Source organism: Heterocephalus glaber, unplaced genomic scaffold (genome assembly GCF_053883595.1).
Source record: "Heterocephalus glaber isolate CG9 unplaced genomic scaffold, H.glaber_assembly_v1.0 deba00001719, whole genome shotgun sequence".
Classification (NCBI taxonomy): Eukaryota; Metazoa; Chordata; class Mammalia; order Rodentia; family Bathyergidae; genus Heterocephalus; species Heterocephalus glaber.
In genome coordinates this window covers 4,826,375-4,843,116 of record NW_028258432.1, presented here as the reverse complement: position 1 = coordinate 4,843,116, position 16,742 = coordinate 4,826,375, and the positions used below count along the sequence as shown (strand labels likewise).

At 38.3% G+C, this 16,742-nt stretch overlaps 1 protein-coding gene across 3 annotated transcripts in view; it reads right to left on the bottom strand.

Moving 5' to 3' along the window:
- The window catches only part of Sgcg (sarcoglycan gamma), a 151,124-nt gene that overhangs the window by 123,457 nt on the left and 10,925 nt on the right, over window positions 1-16,742 (bottom strand). Inside the window, exon 1 of one of the 3 annotated variants that reach the window (XM_087199418.1) lies at window positions 912-1,064. The exons of the other annotated variants lie outside the window; for them this stretch is intronic. The gene's annotated coding sequence lies outside the window, so the exon portion shown is untranslated. Of the gene's footprint in view, window positions 1-911; window positions 1,065-16,742 lie in introns of those variants that run through there. 3 annotated transcript variants of the gene reach the window in all.

Here is a 16,742-nt window from a genome sequence, read left to right as displayed (position 1 = left end):
TAAGTGTATCTCTCTGTACCTAGCAGTAAAAATATTTCTGAGAAAAGAAGCAAGAAACAAATGTCATACATTTTGTAGTTCATTGTGCATCAGCCAGTTACTTCATCATGTTGGTGAGTCTTTCAGCCAGTTGAATTATATTTTCCTTTGTTATATTTTTTTTCCTTTTTAAAAAGATTTTCTCCACTTAGCACATATTAACTTTAGAAATACAAAGAAGGAACTGCAGTTTTACTAGAGCAAAAAAGCATTATCACATCTAGACTCTTACCCTATTTTTTGATATGATTTTGGGTGCCACTTAATTTTTTCCCAGATTTTAGGAAGAAACAGTCTTACTTTTTAGTACTTTAAGTTCTTTTAGTCCAAGAATAGTAAGGGAATCAGATTGCTATTCTGCTTATTCCCAATGCATAAGTTGCTTGACTTTTTCATTCATTTTAGTCTGTTATCATTCACATTAGTCTATTTCTTAATGTCTCTCACAAAACCATGAATAAAATCTAAGGCAAATATAATTCTATCCTAAAAGTTTAAGAGTAGAAATAGAAGAAGATGATATCAAAGATTATACTTTGTCTAGGTTTGATTACAGTGTACAATTTAAGGCCTGATAATATTGTAATGCTATCACCACATTCTAAAAAATTAAGTGTTAGAAATACATGATCATGCTAAAAATAAAGAGCATATTAATAGTCAGAATGACTTAAACAGCTGAAATGAGGAGCTAACTGATTTTGTGATTAAAATATAATTATTTTGAGATAATTTATTCAGCATAATTTTAAATTTATGAACTGGAACTATTATGTCACCTATGATGAAAAATATCAAGAAACTTTATGACTATTTGAGTTTTGAGTTACATATTTAATTATATAAAATTTAAGTTAAAACTGATTGCTTACCTTAGAAATTTTGAAAATCACACTGGTGAATTAACCACAGTTGGCTGATTTCTATTGCAGACAGAAAGCTTCAAACTTGCCCATTACTTATGGGTTGAGAATGAAGGATCTAAGCTGCCCAACTCTGCCTGAAGAGAAGGTGCCCATGTGTCTAGCTTGCTCTCAGGTTTCATTGCTGTATTAGCAACAGACATATCTAATTTTACTCCATGACATAAACAGCTCAGAGCACACTTAAAATTGTTAGGAAACCAGTTCCAGTGTGCGGCTCTCAGTATGCCCAAACCAGGCCAAAACAAAACAAAAAGCCCAGCCATTCTTTCAAAACCCACATTCCAATATTTAAACTCTGAATCATGATTGTCTTCTCTAAAAATAGCTTTTTAAAACAAACTTTACCTTAAATGAATAGTAAGAAACTTGTGAGACTAGTTCCTGGTAGAATCTCATGTTGATAAAATCTTATGAACAATCACATTGAATTAATATGAAACATCTAGAACTTACATCTTTATTAGTATTATATGTATACCATTCTCATCCAAAGAAACTGCAAATTATTATATGTTGCTCTAAAAATTCACATTCTTTAAGGCTCTTTTTAAGTGAAAAACTTTAATATTTGAGGAAAAAACCTCAGAGAATGATCATGATAATAAATAGAAGGTAAACAAACTCTACATGTTGAAATTATGATGGTTCTTTTCTGGTAAACTAATATTTATGTTTAACAAATTATATGAATGTAATCATGTGATCTTAAATTGCCTTTATTTTAAAGTACTCAGTTTTTAAGGTATAAAGAAAATGTAGTAAAATCAAATTTTTGAATAATCTTAGTCTTATTTTGAATTATTTTTATGTAGCCTAGTTTTCAGTATGAATTAAAACTGACTAAAATGATTATTTGAAATTTATGTTTAAACACTACACATTGAATATAAGACACAATGGCATGATAATCCACATGCTTAATTTTTCTTTTCTTTTCTTCTCAGGAGACAGTTTCTCTCCCTTTTGTTTATTTGTACTCTGACTTCTTTTGAAATCTAATGCTCCAGCAACAGCTGCAGGCCTGAACTAAAAGCCTACTCAGCTTCAATGAAGAGCCATGTAAAAGAAACTCTAAAATATTTCATGAATTCTCTGCACATTACTATTTCTTTTCCAGGTACTTCAGTCAGACATAAAATTATAGCGTAACTATCAATTCTTAACAAATTATCTACCTAATGTATTCGAGAAAAGTGGTATGAAATGTAATTTTCTAACAGTGTGTCTGAAAGTTAAAATGTGAAGCTCCTAACTCAATATTCTGATTGAAACGTCACACATTTAAAGGTTACCTTGAAGGACCTTTTCATCAATCAGTAAATTGAATTTCCAGCAAAGAACTTTTCAATGTTTTGGCGATTGCGTTATAAAAATATTCCTCAACTTTTATGGGAGATTTTTACTCACATTTATAGATTCATTAAATACTATGAACATCTACTGCAAAATGTTTTATAGAGGCCTTTGATTTTGTTATTTGAAATTTTTGTAAGATCTTCAAATTTGTACTGTAGATCTAGCTTAAAACACATTTGATGTTTCCAATAAAATCATAATATTTCAAAGTTTAAAGGAAACCTAGTCTTACACTCACCTAAGTGTAAAACAACGTGTTCAAGTGTACATAGATAATATGTTCTCTCTCCCGTCTGTGTCCAACTCTGTAGGGAACAGGGAAAGGGGACGTTACCAGAACCTCTGCAGTAAGTCCTAGTCTCCCGCGAGCCATGGCAGCACACGGGGAATTACAGGAAAGGTAGAAAAATGAGACTGAGAAGAAGCTGAGCTTTGAGTCTCATCAGTGCTGCTCTGGGCAGCAAAGACGAAAGTCCCCAGCTTACTGCACCTTTTATTCAGTACTCAGTACATCGGGAGAAACAAATGTTAACAAATGACTTGCAGAGAGTTCAGTACATCCGCGTAAACAAGATGTAACAATCCAAGAGCAATGAGGAACTGAGTAGATGTTCGTTCCTCCCAGGATGGTTTCAGGTCCCAGGATGTTTCTTGTCCTGGAGAATCACAGACAGCATCACCGGATCGTTGAGGTCTCAGTTGTGACCGGAGGCCAAAATGGAATTATGTCTCGGAATTCCATAGCTGGGCTGTAGGCAGGAGAACTAGGCTAACCAAATGATTTTTCCCTAGAATTATGTAGCATTGCTCCCGACACAACTCCCTGGTGCTGAGACCTTGACCACAGAACTCCCTTCCATGGCCTCACCTCACGTCTCTTCTTAGTCTCTTTCTGCAAGGCATAGATCAAGTGACCTTGAAAGTCTCTTGATTTTACAGGTCCATTTGGTAACTGGATGTTCAACACCAATGTCTCTCAAGCATGGCCACCATGCCTCTAGGGTACACAACAGGATTCATCTTCATTCTTATTCCAACCCTGTTATGGTTTAGATCTAAAATGTTCTCTAAAGTCTCATGTTCAGAGGTGGAGATTTTGGAAGGTGATTAGATCATGTGGGTACTATATCACCAGTAGATTCATCCAGTGATGAGTTTATGGTTGGATGCACTGTTAGGAGGTAAGACCTGGTTGGAGGTGGGTCACTGGGGGTGTGTGACCTGGACAGTTTGTTCTTGTACCAGGCTTCTATCTTTTTCCTCTCTGCAATTGCTGGATCGAGCAGCTTCCTTTGCCATGCCCTTCTGCCGTATTGTTTCTGGCCTGGGGCTAGCTAACCATAGGCCCAACAAAACTGTGAGCTAAAGTAAACCTTTTTTCCTTGTAATTGCAGGTATGAGAATTTTGTCCCAGTGATGGGAACATGAGTAATACAGCCTCCATTCTTGGTCACTATGCTATAGTCAGCAGCTCCTGGTCTCTCTCCTTCAAGTCTTCCGTCTGCCTGGTCAGGGATGTCTTTGTCACTGGCTATGTAGTTTAAGAGGTTGGGGGTGGGGAGATTACATTCAAAACTAGTGAAAACAAGGAATTTTTGGTAGTGTTGTGGTCAGTCTCACACTAAGATATTTTATTTTTGACATGAAATTGGAGGTAAAGTCATCTGCGGAGGGAGAGTGTGAGGTAGTAGATGAGATGGTCCAAAGCTTAAAACTTAAAGTAGAAGTTTAAAATAGTTTTTGTGAATAACTGGTTATAAATTCACTAGCGAAACATACCAGACAAGATAAAGTTGATGAATACACTTCTTCCTTTGCTTACATTCCAGTAAGCCATGGTAAGATGAAAATATCATAGGTCAAAAGTGCAGTTAATCCATCAAACCTACCAACTATGCTCACGTATCTCAGAGTGCCCTGTAAAGTGCTGGGAGTTTCCACTCACAATCATGGGGCTGACTGGGAACTGTGGCCACTGCTCCTGCTACCATCACAAGAGAGGACTGGACTTCATTTAATGAGCTTGAGAAATGATTCAAATTCAAAATTCCAAGCAGTTCTGTTTTATGGCAAAGTCGAAACACCCTAAATTGAACAACTGTTAAGTTGAAAAAAGTTATGGTTTGTGTCTAGATGTCCCCGCAAAGCCTCATGCCAGTCTTAGGTGGGGCTTTTTCAAACATAGCTGAAACTAGAGGGAGTATGTGATTGATTCATGGCAGTGCTAGGCTCCAGGGCACTAGGATTAATGGTGTGAGTGCTACCCCACCCCAGGTAGTCTGAATAAGATAAAAGGGAGAGAAAGAGCTGTGGTCATCCTTTGTTGCCTTTGCTACTTTCTGGGTACCATGAACTGTTTTTCCTCTGCAAGGCCTGTCTTCCATGCCACCCTGCTTAAGAGCAAGATGATTATAGATTGAAACCTCTAGATTGCATCTATAGGTTGAAATAAACCTTCTCCACTTTAACTTTGGGTGTCAGCAATAAAAAAGTAATGAAGACAGTCTCGATGTTGAACCACTGCATGTGGTAGTCCCATTCTGATAGCCATCATTACTATGTAAGAGTGAAGTGTTCCTAATCCAAAATCTAACATGCTCTAAAATGATTGTGGGCAATGAATTATCAGATTCAGCATGCTTCACCAGTAAAGTGCATGCAAACATTCCGAAATCCAAAAATCTCTAAAATCTGAAGGACTTTAGTTCAAATTGTTTTGGAAAAAGGATACTCAACCTGTATGCTAATTGTAGCTATGAGTTCTTATGACACAATCTACCCAAACCACCTCAGACTTTCCTCCAAAACAAACCTTATGGTCTCCCCAAACCTGCTCTTCTGTCTTTCCTCCCCTTCTCCATTCCCAACAAGTTCAAGGAAGACAGACTGGGGAATCTTTTTCACTTGCCAGGCTGCAGGCCACCAAGTCTAGAGGATTCTTGGCCCTCATCTCCTTCTCTCCCTGCCCTCTTGACTGTCAGTGCCTGGCTGCAGTGACTCACCTTTGCTGTCTGTGCTATTACTGTAACTGAGTACTGGATTCCTCTGCTTCCAGAGATGGCCTTGGTCCTTCTTATGGTCCCAGGGACTGTCAAAGAAATGTCAGGAACAAGTGATTCTGGTCACAACATTCTTCTGTTCAAAGCCCTTCAACGAGTCTCAGGATACAATGCCAAGCTCCTGATCCAGCACACATGCCTGTAGGATTGGGCCTGCCCATCCCTGGTGCCCTTTCTCATCTCGATTCCCGAAGGTGCCACAGAAGTCACACTGCTGCTGGATACTGGAGTCTATCTCTGACCAGGATACTTCCCATCTCTTTCTGCTGGTGAACTACTATTTCCCTTTTAAAGGCCTGCTCACATGTCACAATCAGCTTTCTATAGATATTTTTAAATGTAACCACAGTTCTTTGCAATTACATTGCCATCATTTGTGCGCCTATTCTGTCAGAACATGAATGCCTTGCTCAGTGGTATGTACAGTAAGCCCTCAGCAAACAAAACTGAAAATTTACACCAGTTGTAGCAGTGCTTTTTACAATATGAACTCCAAAGTGCACAGTGACTTTAAAGAATAGAGCTAACAGCTGGCATGGTGGTTCATGCCTGTAATCCCAGCTTTCTCGGAGGCTGATGCAGGAGGATGTCAAATTCCAGCCCAACCTGGGGAATTTGGTAGCTGTGATTATTAATCATGATATATCAATTTGAATGGATTAAATGATGCTTAGCAGATTAGTGAAGCACAGTTCTGGATACAGGCAACTAACCTGTATATAGGCCAGCAAACTGAGAGAAGACCACTGTAAGTGGCATCAACCAAGAGACTGGTAGCCCAGACAGAAAAAAGGGAAAAGAGAAGGAAGCATGCCTGCTTTGGAAGACACCAGTGTTTGCCATCCCCTTTGAACATCAGTCTCCAGTTTCCTTTGCCTTTTAACCCAGTCTTGTACTGGTGAGTCTCCAGTGAGCTTCCAGCCCTTTCACCTTGGACCCTCTTGTTCTGCAGCTTCCATCTTCTTGGGCTGAGCAGCTACTGGATGCTGCAGCTCTCCAGTGTGCAGACGGCCACTGTGAATGCTCCTCCTCTGACAAATCCCCGGGTTAAGCATACATATATTGTCTAATAATTCTGTGTCTCTAGCAAGCCCTATCTAATGCAGCAACTTCGAGAGACTTTGAACCTGGGTTCAAACCTAGTAAATATAGAAACCTAGTAAATAAATAAATAAATAAAATATGATATGGATGATCTTACAGGAATTATCCAGAAGAGGTCAGTAAACAGTCACAAAATATGATTTTTCAGGGCAATTTGAATGTGAAATAGTTTATTTTGTAAGTAATAATAAACTTCAAAAATTCAAAAACTATCATGTCAATTATTTGTCTCTTCATTAAAGTTATAATTCCTCAAAATAGACTTAAGGAAAATGAGACATGAGCAAAATGATTCTCCATACATATAACTGAAAATCCTAAGAATGTTATTACTTAAATCATTCTCACCAGAGTCCCTATTTTTTTTTTTTTTTTTTGGTACTTGGGATTGAACTTAGGACCTTGTACTTGCGAGGTAGGCACAATGCCACTGAGCTACATTCCTGGCAGAGTCCCTATTTTTAAATGGGGTTCATCCAAGTGTACACATTTTAACAAAGACATCTTCAGATTCCCTTTAGAATTGTCATATTAATAAAAAACTAGACTTACTAGATTACTAAATATATACATTTTCTGTTTCACATAGTATTTTGAGTCCTAATATTTTGAGTTTAGGAGTCAATATTTAGTAGTAGAAGGAGCTGATTCAGTGTTGTCAGGGAAGACAGAAGAAAAGCCCCACATGTAATAAAAAAGAAATCACTGGGATGCTGAAGAAAGAGGTATAAGCAACACTAAAAGAAAAAGAAAACTTAGATTTCAGAAGAGAAAATAAAATACCAAGGACATTTCAAAGTACCATGCCTTATCCACTGGTAATCACTAAACTGGGTCATAAATATCTAGAATTTCCATAAACTTATGACTTGAAGCCATTCACAGGGAGAAGCTGTCACCCTCTGTGAACTGTAAACTTCTTGGGTAGTGATTCTCATCTGTGGCAGGGAATAAAAATGTGGCTTGAGCATATCAGAACCACAGAGAATGCATTAAAAATCACAATCAAAGTAGGACTTGCACATGTGGAGGAGAAAATCGATCAGAAGGGTTTATAACAAAAATCCTCACTATCTCCTCCTTCTGCCCACTTGCCCCCATTGGCTGAGGCCACTACTGTCCTCAGAACTTTCTTTGCATATTTACTTCTAACCTGTAAAAGACTTCTTATTGCTGTATCTTGGTGTCATGATTTTAGACATATTTATCAATTTAGTTCGCCTTTGTTACCGCCCAGCAGGCTTCGTCTCCTTGTAGAGAGCACTGTCACTCCTTTCAGCTCCTTCCACGGTCACCTCTGCAATGCCAGTCAACCTCAGCATCCATTTCTTTTTCAGGAATTCAGACAGTGGCTCTTACCTTCTGTCCTCTGACTGAAGACATTATAACTGCTAACCTTTCCATTCCCACCTGTGCCTACAGGGCCGGCCACTTGTGTCTCCTATCTTCTTCTTGTTTCCTGAATTTTACATGATCAAAGCTGGTCACACTACTTTCCACTTTGCAATGATGGGGCATCTCCTGTGATTTGAATAGGTTGATTAAAAAAAAGAATAACAAGCTGTCGGGAGCAATGCTACATAATTCTAGGGAAAAATCATTGAGTAGGCCTAGTTCTCCTGCCTACAGCCCAGCTACGACATTCCAGACATAATTGTATTTTGGCCTTTGGTCACAGCTGAGACCTCAGTGATCCCCAGATGTTGTAATGCTCCAGGACAAGACCACACCTGCGGGAGACGCCAGAGAGGGACCAAATCTTCATCTGCACAGTTCCTCATTGTTCTTAGATTTCCACTGCCCCCAGTCTTTTTACACCTTGTTCATCCCAATGTAAAGTACTGAACTCTGCATTTCACTTGTTACATCTGTTTCCCCATGTACTGAATAAAAACTGCTGCAAGCTAGGGGTCTTTTGTCTTTGCTGCCCAGAGCAGCGCTGATCAGACCCAAAGCTCAGCTTCTTAGTCTTATTTTTCTACCTTTCCTGTAATTCGCTGTGTGCTGCTGTGGCTCACAGGAGACCAGGACTTACTGCAGAGGTTCTGGTAACATCCCCTTCCCCTGTTCCCTACAACAAGCAGTGCTCATACTTTTATAACGATCTGCTTCCTTTGAGAGGCAAATCCCTGCATCCCTCAATATCTCTAGGTTTAGGTGGGATCTACTTTTTAAGCTATCCTTCCAATTATTTTAATTATTCTATGTTGACATATGCCTTTCCTATATAATTTTTGTTGTTGGAGTTTCTGAATACTTTTCCTCTCCCTGTCCTTTGCTTGCTTATTTATTTATTTTTTGGTTCATTTTTTGTTTTTGGGTTTGTTTTTGAGACAGAGTCTCACTATGCAGTTCAGGCTGGATTTGAACTCACTATGTAGCCCTGGCCGGCCTCAAACTCAGGGCAATCCTCTTGCCTCAGCCTCCCGAGTACTGAGATTACAGGCATGCACTACCATGCCCAGCCCTGCCCTATGTTATAAGAAGAAATTATGTTAACTATGCCTCCTCAGTATATTAATTAAATCTCCTATTTGAGAATCAATTCTATTTTTCTTCACGAAATGTACTTGCCTTCATTTTTAATTTACACAGTTTTTGTCATGGTTGGATCATGGCTTTCCGAAATGACCAACTTCTGCCTCTCTGATCATCTATCTTCCTCTTTCTTTCTTGCATTTTCTCTCTTGCCCTCCAGCTCCTGCTCAGTTTTCCATGGCAATCTCCAGTGTGGAGATCTCCTTTTTTTCTAGCATCTGTGTGCTCACAGCTCTCCTCGTCTGGTCCGGACTGGGTGGATGGGCCTTCTCAGACATGCAGTCTTGGTTGGGAGTCACTGCTGTCCCCAGTGGAGCTAACTGTCTCCTAAACTTTCATGATTTTGCATTTATTCCCTTGCTATGATGAAGTATGCCCTCAAATAACTATTCAGGAAGAGTATTCAGGAAGCAGACTGTTCAGGACTCGTAATGGTTGAAAATGTATCTAGTCTTCTGTAAAAACAATTAATATTTGGTTTCATTTAGCAGAGAATTCTGGATGGAAATAACTTCCTATTGAAATTTGATATGTTTGTTTAACTGACATTTATCATTAAGAAATCCTGCGGAGAAGTGTAACTCTAGTCTGATTTTTATTTCTAGTCCACATTGAGTAAAACACATTGCTGTTTAAAGATATCCATGCCTACTTTTGGGTAAAATTAATATTTGCCTCAATGTATTACCTTTTACATTCATCTGGCATTTCATATATCATTATTCAGTGAAAGGGGATGATCTGCCCATATAAAATATAAATGAACTTGTTCCTACAAGTAGTACCAAGTAAGAATTTTCAAGTGATAGTCCATGGATGTAGGAAAATAATAGATGGTGTAAAACAAGTTTAATGAAAAGGGGGTAAAATAAAAAAAGAGAACATTGGAAGTCTGGATCTGGAGGAATAAGATCTGTATCCATGGACTTTAAAAAGATATTAGTGTTGAAAATTTGTGACAATGCTTCTTTATATACAGAAAACACTCCTTTTCTGAGAATGTTCCTTCTACTGTACAACATTCCTGGAATCTCTGCATGACTTTACTCAATTCCTTCCAGGGAAAGTGGATCTATGCCTCCTGCCAGTGGGTTGGAGTGGGAATGTGGGCTTGTGTGGAGCAGCTCCTCCCATCACAGACCTGGCTTCCAGCCTGCAGAGAATGCATTTTATGCATCGATCCTTCACACTGAAAGTTGAAAAGATCACCTTGCCAATGGGGATCTGTGATCATCCAGAGCTACATGGAAGGTAGGTAGGTGAATCCTCATCCAGAATACACCCTCAGGAAGTCCATTGTTGTTGCATACCTACTACATATTCCTGACAGCTTTATTTGTAACAAAAATGATAATTAGACCCCCCCATTGCCACGTTCCTTTGCTTGTCTCTCAGCTGGTTCAAAATGTGGGCAATAAATAGGATTTTTCTCAGTCCTTGAAAACCAACAAAAAATCAGCCTTTAATAACCATATACCTTTGTTGAGGATGTACTATGCAGCAGGAGCTATTCTAGATCGATACTTAGCCTTCTCCAAACTTCTCTGCAGATGTTCTGCTTTCTTGCAAGGCTGTAGCCCTCCTAAGCACCCCCACAGTACTCATGGATTTCTGTGTGTACCAACCTGTAACTGTTTACCTGTCTATACCCTATTAATCCAGCACTTGAGTTTAAATTTTATTCAAGGACTGAATCTTGATACTTGTATTTCCTTAGCCTCTATGTTCATATTAAATATTTGTCAAACCAGTGAACTGATAAGTGTACAGTATTTCTTATGTTTTATCCTTCCAGCTGAGGAGACAGCTAAGTAATTGCTGATTAATATGGTAATACAATTGAGACATAAGCCAATGATTATGGAAGCACACAAAGGAAACGTTTTGGAAAGATATCAAGTGGTAATTAATTATTTGGTAGCAAAAAAACACCATTAGTTCATCCACTTAAATTTTCCAATGTTTGCACATGTTTTCAATATATTTAATATATTGATGTAATAATACATGGATATAATTTACAAATATATAAAAATCAACAGGTATTGAGATATGTGCCATTTTCCTGAGTGCTATGGTTTTATTAACTCACGAACAACTTCATAGTTACTAACTCAAACTCTGAGATACCAACTTTGCTTCTTGAAGAGAGAGTACACGGGAAGAAGAAACATCACATACTTGGAGCCAGTTGGGCATCTCCCTGGAGATCCCTGGAATTGATGAAATGATGCAGTTCTGCAGTGGCAAGAGTGCACCTGCTTCAGGCCAGGAGACAGAGATGAGGGAGCGAATCCATGAATAAGAGCTGGGAAAGATGATCACTGGTCAGGTACACGAGTCCAGAAAGGATCTTTCCTTCACAGGAAATCTGATTGCCTCCCATTTTATGGTATGAGCCTCCCTCTGAATTTTATCTATCTTTTATGTCAATGACTTGTGCTCAGCCTCTTGGATCCCTTCAAATTGGATTCAGATCATCATAGCCTCTTTGACTTGATAGCTTGCCTGATATCCACCCTCTACTCTGAGTCTGACTAACATTACATGGTTGTTGGCTTCAAAAAGTATTCCTTGCTTCCTCTTGCCCTAGAGATAATAAAAACAAACATCTAGAAATCTCAGGCTTTGGAGTCAGCTGAGCTTAAGCAGCTTCTCCATTTAATAGATCAGTGATGTTAGATAAGTTCGTTATTTTCTTTAATAGTCAGTTTTCTTCTCTCTTCTATCAAGATGGTGTGAAGGATCATACCACATTCCATTAAAGGTCAGTAATATAATTAAATAAATTAGTATACAAAGGCACATGACACATAGTAAAACATATATTAAATGATTAACTATTGTTGCAGTTATTTCTTAAGAGTGAATATTTCAAGAAGAAAAAAGATACATGAATGACAGATTATGATGCACATAGTGTTTATGGTAAAAGTATTTTGGCATTCTAACTTAATGTTGTAGTTGATTATGAATGTGTTCAATTAGTAACTAACTCTCATAGGTAGACTATGCTCTTATGGTTTGGATCTTAAATGTCCTGGGAAAAGCTCATGTGTTGGAGGCAAGATAATTATGAGGGAATATAGAGGGAAAGACAATGATGAGGAGGACTACAGTAGGAAGAAAAGAAGTAATAACGGCTTTAGATCCCTCAGGTTTGAGGACTTATAAGCATAGACATTTAAAAGTCATATTGCAAACACAGTATATTTTCATCATCCATCTTTTTCTCTTAGCAAATGGCATTCTTTTGGCCTTATGAATTATTTTACAAGGACTCAGTCCAATTCAATTAGACTCTATATGAGCAAATCCCATTACTTTTGTTTCAGTGACTGGGGCGATACATTTTTTTCTTTTCTGCTTGACTTGAATTTTCTAGATCTTTAGCCTGTGTTTGTCAGCAGCCACACAGAAAAGCCAACACAGGGCTGAGAAATGGGAAAAAACAGATGGTCACGTTTGAGCCTGTGGATGAGGCATGCCTAAGCTGGTCCTCCTCTTGTACTTTGCACTTATACCAGTTGGTAAATTGCCTTTTTGTTCAAACTATAAAGTTGGTGTTTGATGAACATTAAGAATCTGATGCAAGTTTGGTCAAACCAATGCAATAATCTGAAGGACATGGCTTTTCACTTTTTTTTTTGTACACGATGCTAGTAGTATAGGAATGTAATTAGTTTCTAAAAAAAAGAAGAATGATGGGTAATGCAACCAAGAATAGAAAAGAGCACTGAAAAATAGAGAAGGTGAATGCAATTGTGTGTGATGCCCTGCCATTGGTCGTACTAACAATTTCCCATCTGGCAGGTAAGGAACTTGGAAATCACCACTCTATCCTAACAGCTAATGAAAAGCCAAGCAGAAAAACCAGCAACTCTTTTTGGATCTGTGAAAGGAAATAAGGACACAGGATAAACTGCTGCTCTCAAATTGCAGAGTTAGATAGGCAAATACAGAGATTCACAATCAGAACTTATGGGAACAGATATCCTTACGTGAAGTGGATAGGAAATCCTGAACCCTAATTGACAGAGTTACAAGTTCAGTGGGACAATTATGAGTCAGAGCTACAGGCAGATCTAACTATAGAGAGAGCACACATACTTCAGTGAGTATTCTATCCAGAACCTCAACCAGAGTTTCAGTATATACTGGAAAATAAATTCCCTGATGCTTTTGGGAGGGGAGGAGGAAAGTAACCACTGGAGATACACTAGCGCACTTGACTCTGTCCTTAAGCCTTGCCCTCAGGAGAAACTAGCTAACCAGAGCCTAACCTGCTGAGTTATTATCAAAGCCTAACTGACCTAGGGGAAGGGAAATACTCAATTCCACACCACTCCAGCCTTCCTGTCCCACATACTAGTGGAGATGGACTGAGAAATACTTATGAAGTTCACATGGCAGAAACATAGAGCTTACCAACAGACTGAGACCTAATCTCAGGACAAGAGAAACTTACCTTCACATTAGTAGAGGCTATTTCCAGCAGCTCTTTTAATATACTACAACATGTCCAGTTGTTAAGACAAAATTTTGTAAGGCATACTAAAAGGCAAAAAGCGCAGCTTAAAAAGATAAAGCAAATATCATAACCTGCTATGTCAGGGATTTTGGTCTTGTCAGACCAGGAATTTAAAACAATGAATAAAATAGCATGCAAGAACAGATGAACCACGTAACAGAGAGATGAAAGTGCAAAGAAAGAATAAAAAAGAAATACTGGAGATAAAAACCATTGTAACAAGTGAAGAAAGCATTCAATAAGTTTGTTTGTAAACTGGATGTGGCTGAAGAAAGGATCTCTGGCTTGAGTATGTCTCAATAGAAATCCACAAATCTGATTAATGGAACAGAATAAGGAGACTGGAAACAGATCCACATAATACAATACACTGATTTTTAACAAAGGGGCCATGGCAATGCAATGGAGAAAAGACAGTCTTTTCAACAAATGGTAATGGAACAACTGGACAGTCACATGCAAAACATTGAATACAGACACAAGCCTTACATCCTTCACAAAAATCAACTGAAAACAAATCACAAATGTACATATAAAATGGAAAACTATAAAAATTTCAGGAGAGAGTGTAGATAAATTTTATGTGATCCTGATTTTGGTAATGGAATTTTAGATACAATATTAGAGTCACTATCCATGAAAGAATGAATTTGTAGAATAAACATGACATGGTTAAAATAAAAAATGTCACCCCTACAGAAGATACTTTGGCAAGCATGAAAAATCAAGTCTCATATTTGGAGAAAATATTTGTAGAAGACTTACCAAGCATATTATCCAAATGTACAAAGGATTCTTAAAACTCAGTAATAAAAAAACAAAAAAAATTGTTTAAAATGGTCCAAAGCGTTCAATAAGACGCCTCAAAACTATGATATACAGAAAGAAGTATACATATGAGAAGACGTTTCAGATCCTATTTTATTTAGGAAATGTAAACTAGAACAATAGTGAGATACCATTCTATACCTATTGGAATGGCCAACATCAAGAACATGGGCAGCATGAGATGCTAGCAAGGATCAGAGCAGCAGTAATCCCTATCTGTTTGTAGGAATGCAAAATGGTACAATCTGTTTGGAGGATAGTTTAGCAGTTAATTAAAAAACTAAACATTCTCTTGTACCATTTGATCCAGGAAACTGCTCCTGAGTATATGCCCTAAGGAGCTAAAACCTTATGGCCACACAAAAATCTACACATGGATAATTATAGTAGCTTTATTCATAATAAAACTTGGAAGCAATTAAGATTTTCTTTTATAGTCAGAGGGAAAAACAAATTGTGGTATCTCCAGACAATGCAATATTATTCATCACTAAAAGGAAATGAACTATCAAACCATCCAAAGACATGGAGAAACCCTAAATACATATTACTCAGTGATGGGAGCAAATCTGGAAAGGCCAATTACTATAGAATTCCACTATAGATTGTAATACATGTTTCATTCTGGTGGGGGTTGATAATAGGAGAAGCTGTGCATGTGTAAGGTGTGCATATGGGAAAACTCTGAATCTTCAGCTCAAGTTCACTATGAACTTAGAATTGCTCTTCAAAATAGTCTTCCAAAAAAAGCAGGGTAGATTATGATTCAGGCAGGGGATGGTAAGTGCAGCACTGAGGCAGGAATGATCTTAGGTTTAAGAAAGAAAGGATATCAAGAGTCTGGATCATGGTGAGTGTTACGGTTTGGACCTAGACTGCCCCCCAAATGGCAGTTGGAAGGTGATTGGATCATGAGGACTGAAGCTCACTTGCTGTTGGGGCCTGGTTGAAGCAGGTCTTCTAGGGGTGTTACATGGAGGGGAACATCTTCCTCCCTAGGTCCTCCCTTCCTTCTCTGCTTTTTGGCTGTCATGACATCAGTGGGAAGCTTTTCTCCAACCATGGCTCTTCCACCATGCCTTTCCTGTCTTGGAACCAGCAGACTATAGACTGAAACCTCTAAAATCATGAGCCAAAATAAATATCTCCTCCTGTAATTTGTATGTGTTGGGTATTGTGTTCCACTGATGATAAAGTGGCTAAGATAGTGAGGGAGGAGGTCAGGCAAAGTCAGGGAGAATTGGAGGCCTCTTCATGAAGAACACTAGTACTCCCTGATGGACAGAAGTCACATTCCCATGGAATCACCATGGGAGGCAGCAAATAGTCGTGTCTAGTCTCATCTAGAATACCCTCCAAACATTCTGTTATGTGGTATGTATGGTTCAGATGTTAGTGTTTTTTAAAGTTCCCTATCAGAGGCAAACACATTGAAAACCACTGCTGCAAAACACTGTAGCTTGATATCAAAGGATACAACTCTCTTCCAAATACTAGATGTGGAAAGCATGAACATTATCAGGAAAACAGTTTTCCTCACTCCTAATGACTTCATTAACTGAGTTATATCTGGTCTCTCTTTCTATCACTTTCATTCTTTCCCTCTGATAAGCTGTTTTGAAAGGCTTGTGCCAGGGAGGAATATGTTAGAGTCTGACTGAGATTTTCTTCATGACCCGGAGTTTTTGTGTTTTACCAGTCTTCGTCTCTCAGTCAGCTGTAAACAATGCACGTTCTGACCTATGTTTCACTGTGGTAGATAGATTGCCTCTTGGACATATGGGTTCTCTGTGTGGTTCTTCATTTGTCCAGCTTCTCTGCGTCCTGCTGTCAGCTCATGCATCTCATGCTCAGAGTCATAAGTAAGATGTTCTGACTTTGCGCCACACGGGATATACCCTTTGCCTTTGAAAAGCACTCACTGGATTTTCTAAGTCTGAAGCTCTGAGGTCTTCTTACTATTCCTCTTAGAAACACACTTGCTCATCACCACCTTTATCACACCTTTCTGCCAATTTTGTAATTCCGTGTTTAACATATTTCCTAATTTTGCCAAAAATAAAATTTAGAATTAGTATCTCATTCTCCACATTGCTTATGAATGATTTCCAGAAGTCAGTGTATAAATACCAACTTCACACTGTATTTTCATAGCCAAAGTCTGATGTTCCCATTTCTTATTCCAACATGTGAATGGGTTCATTCAGTATTTGTGGAAAATACTTGTAACTATCATGTTTATCCTCCTCTGAATCTTTTCACTTGAAATAATCTTTGGTTTTCAAAAACCTTTAGAGAGCCAAGAAAGAGGGTTTCATAGACTGGGTGGCCTGCATACAGCACTTACTTATTTTTCACAGT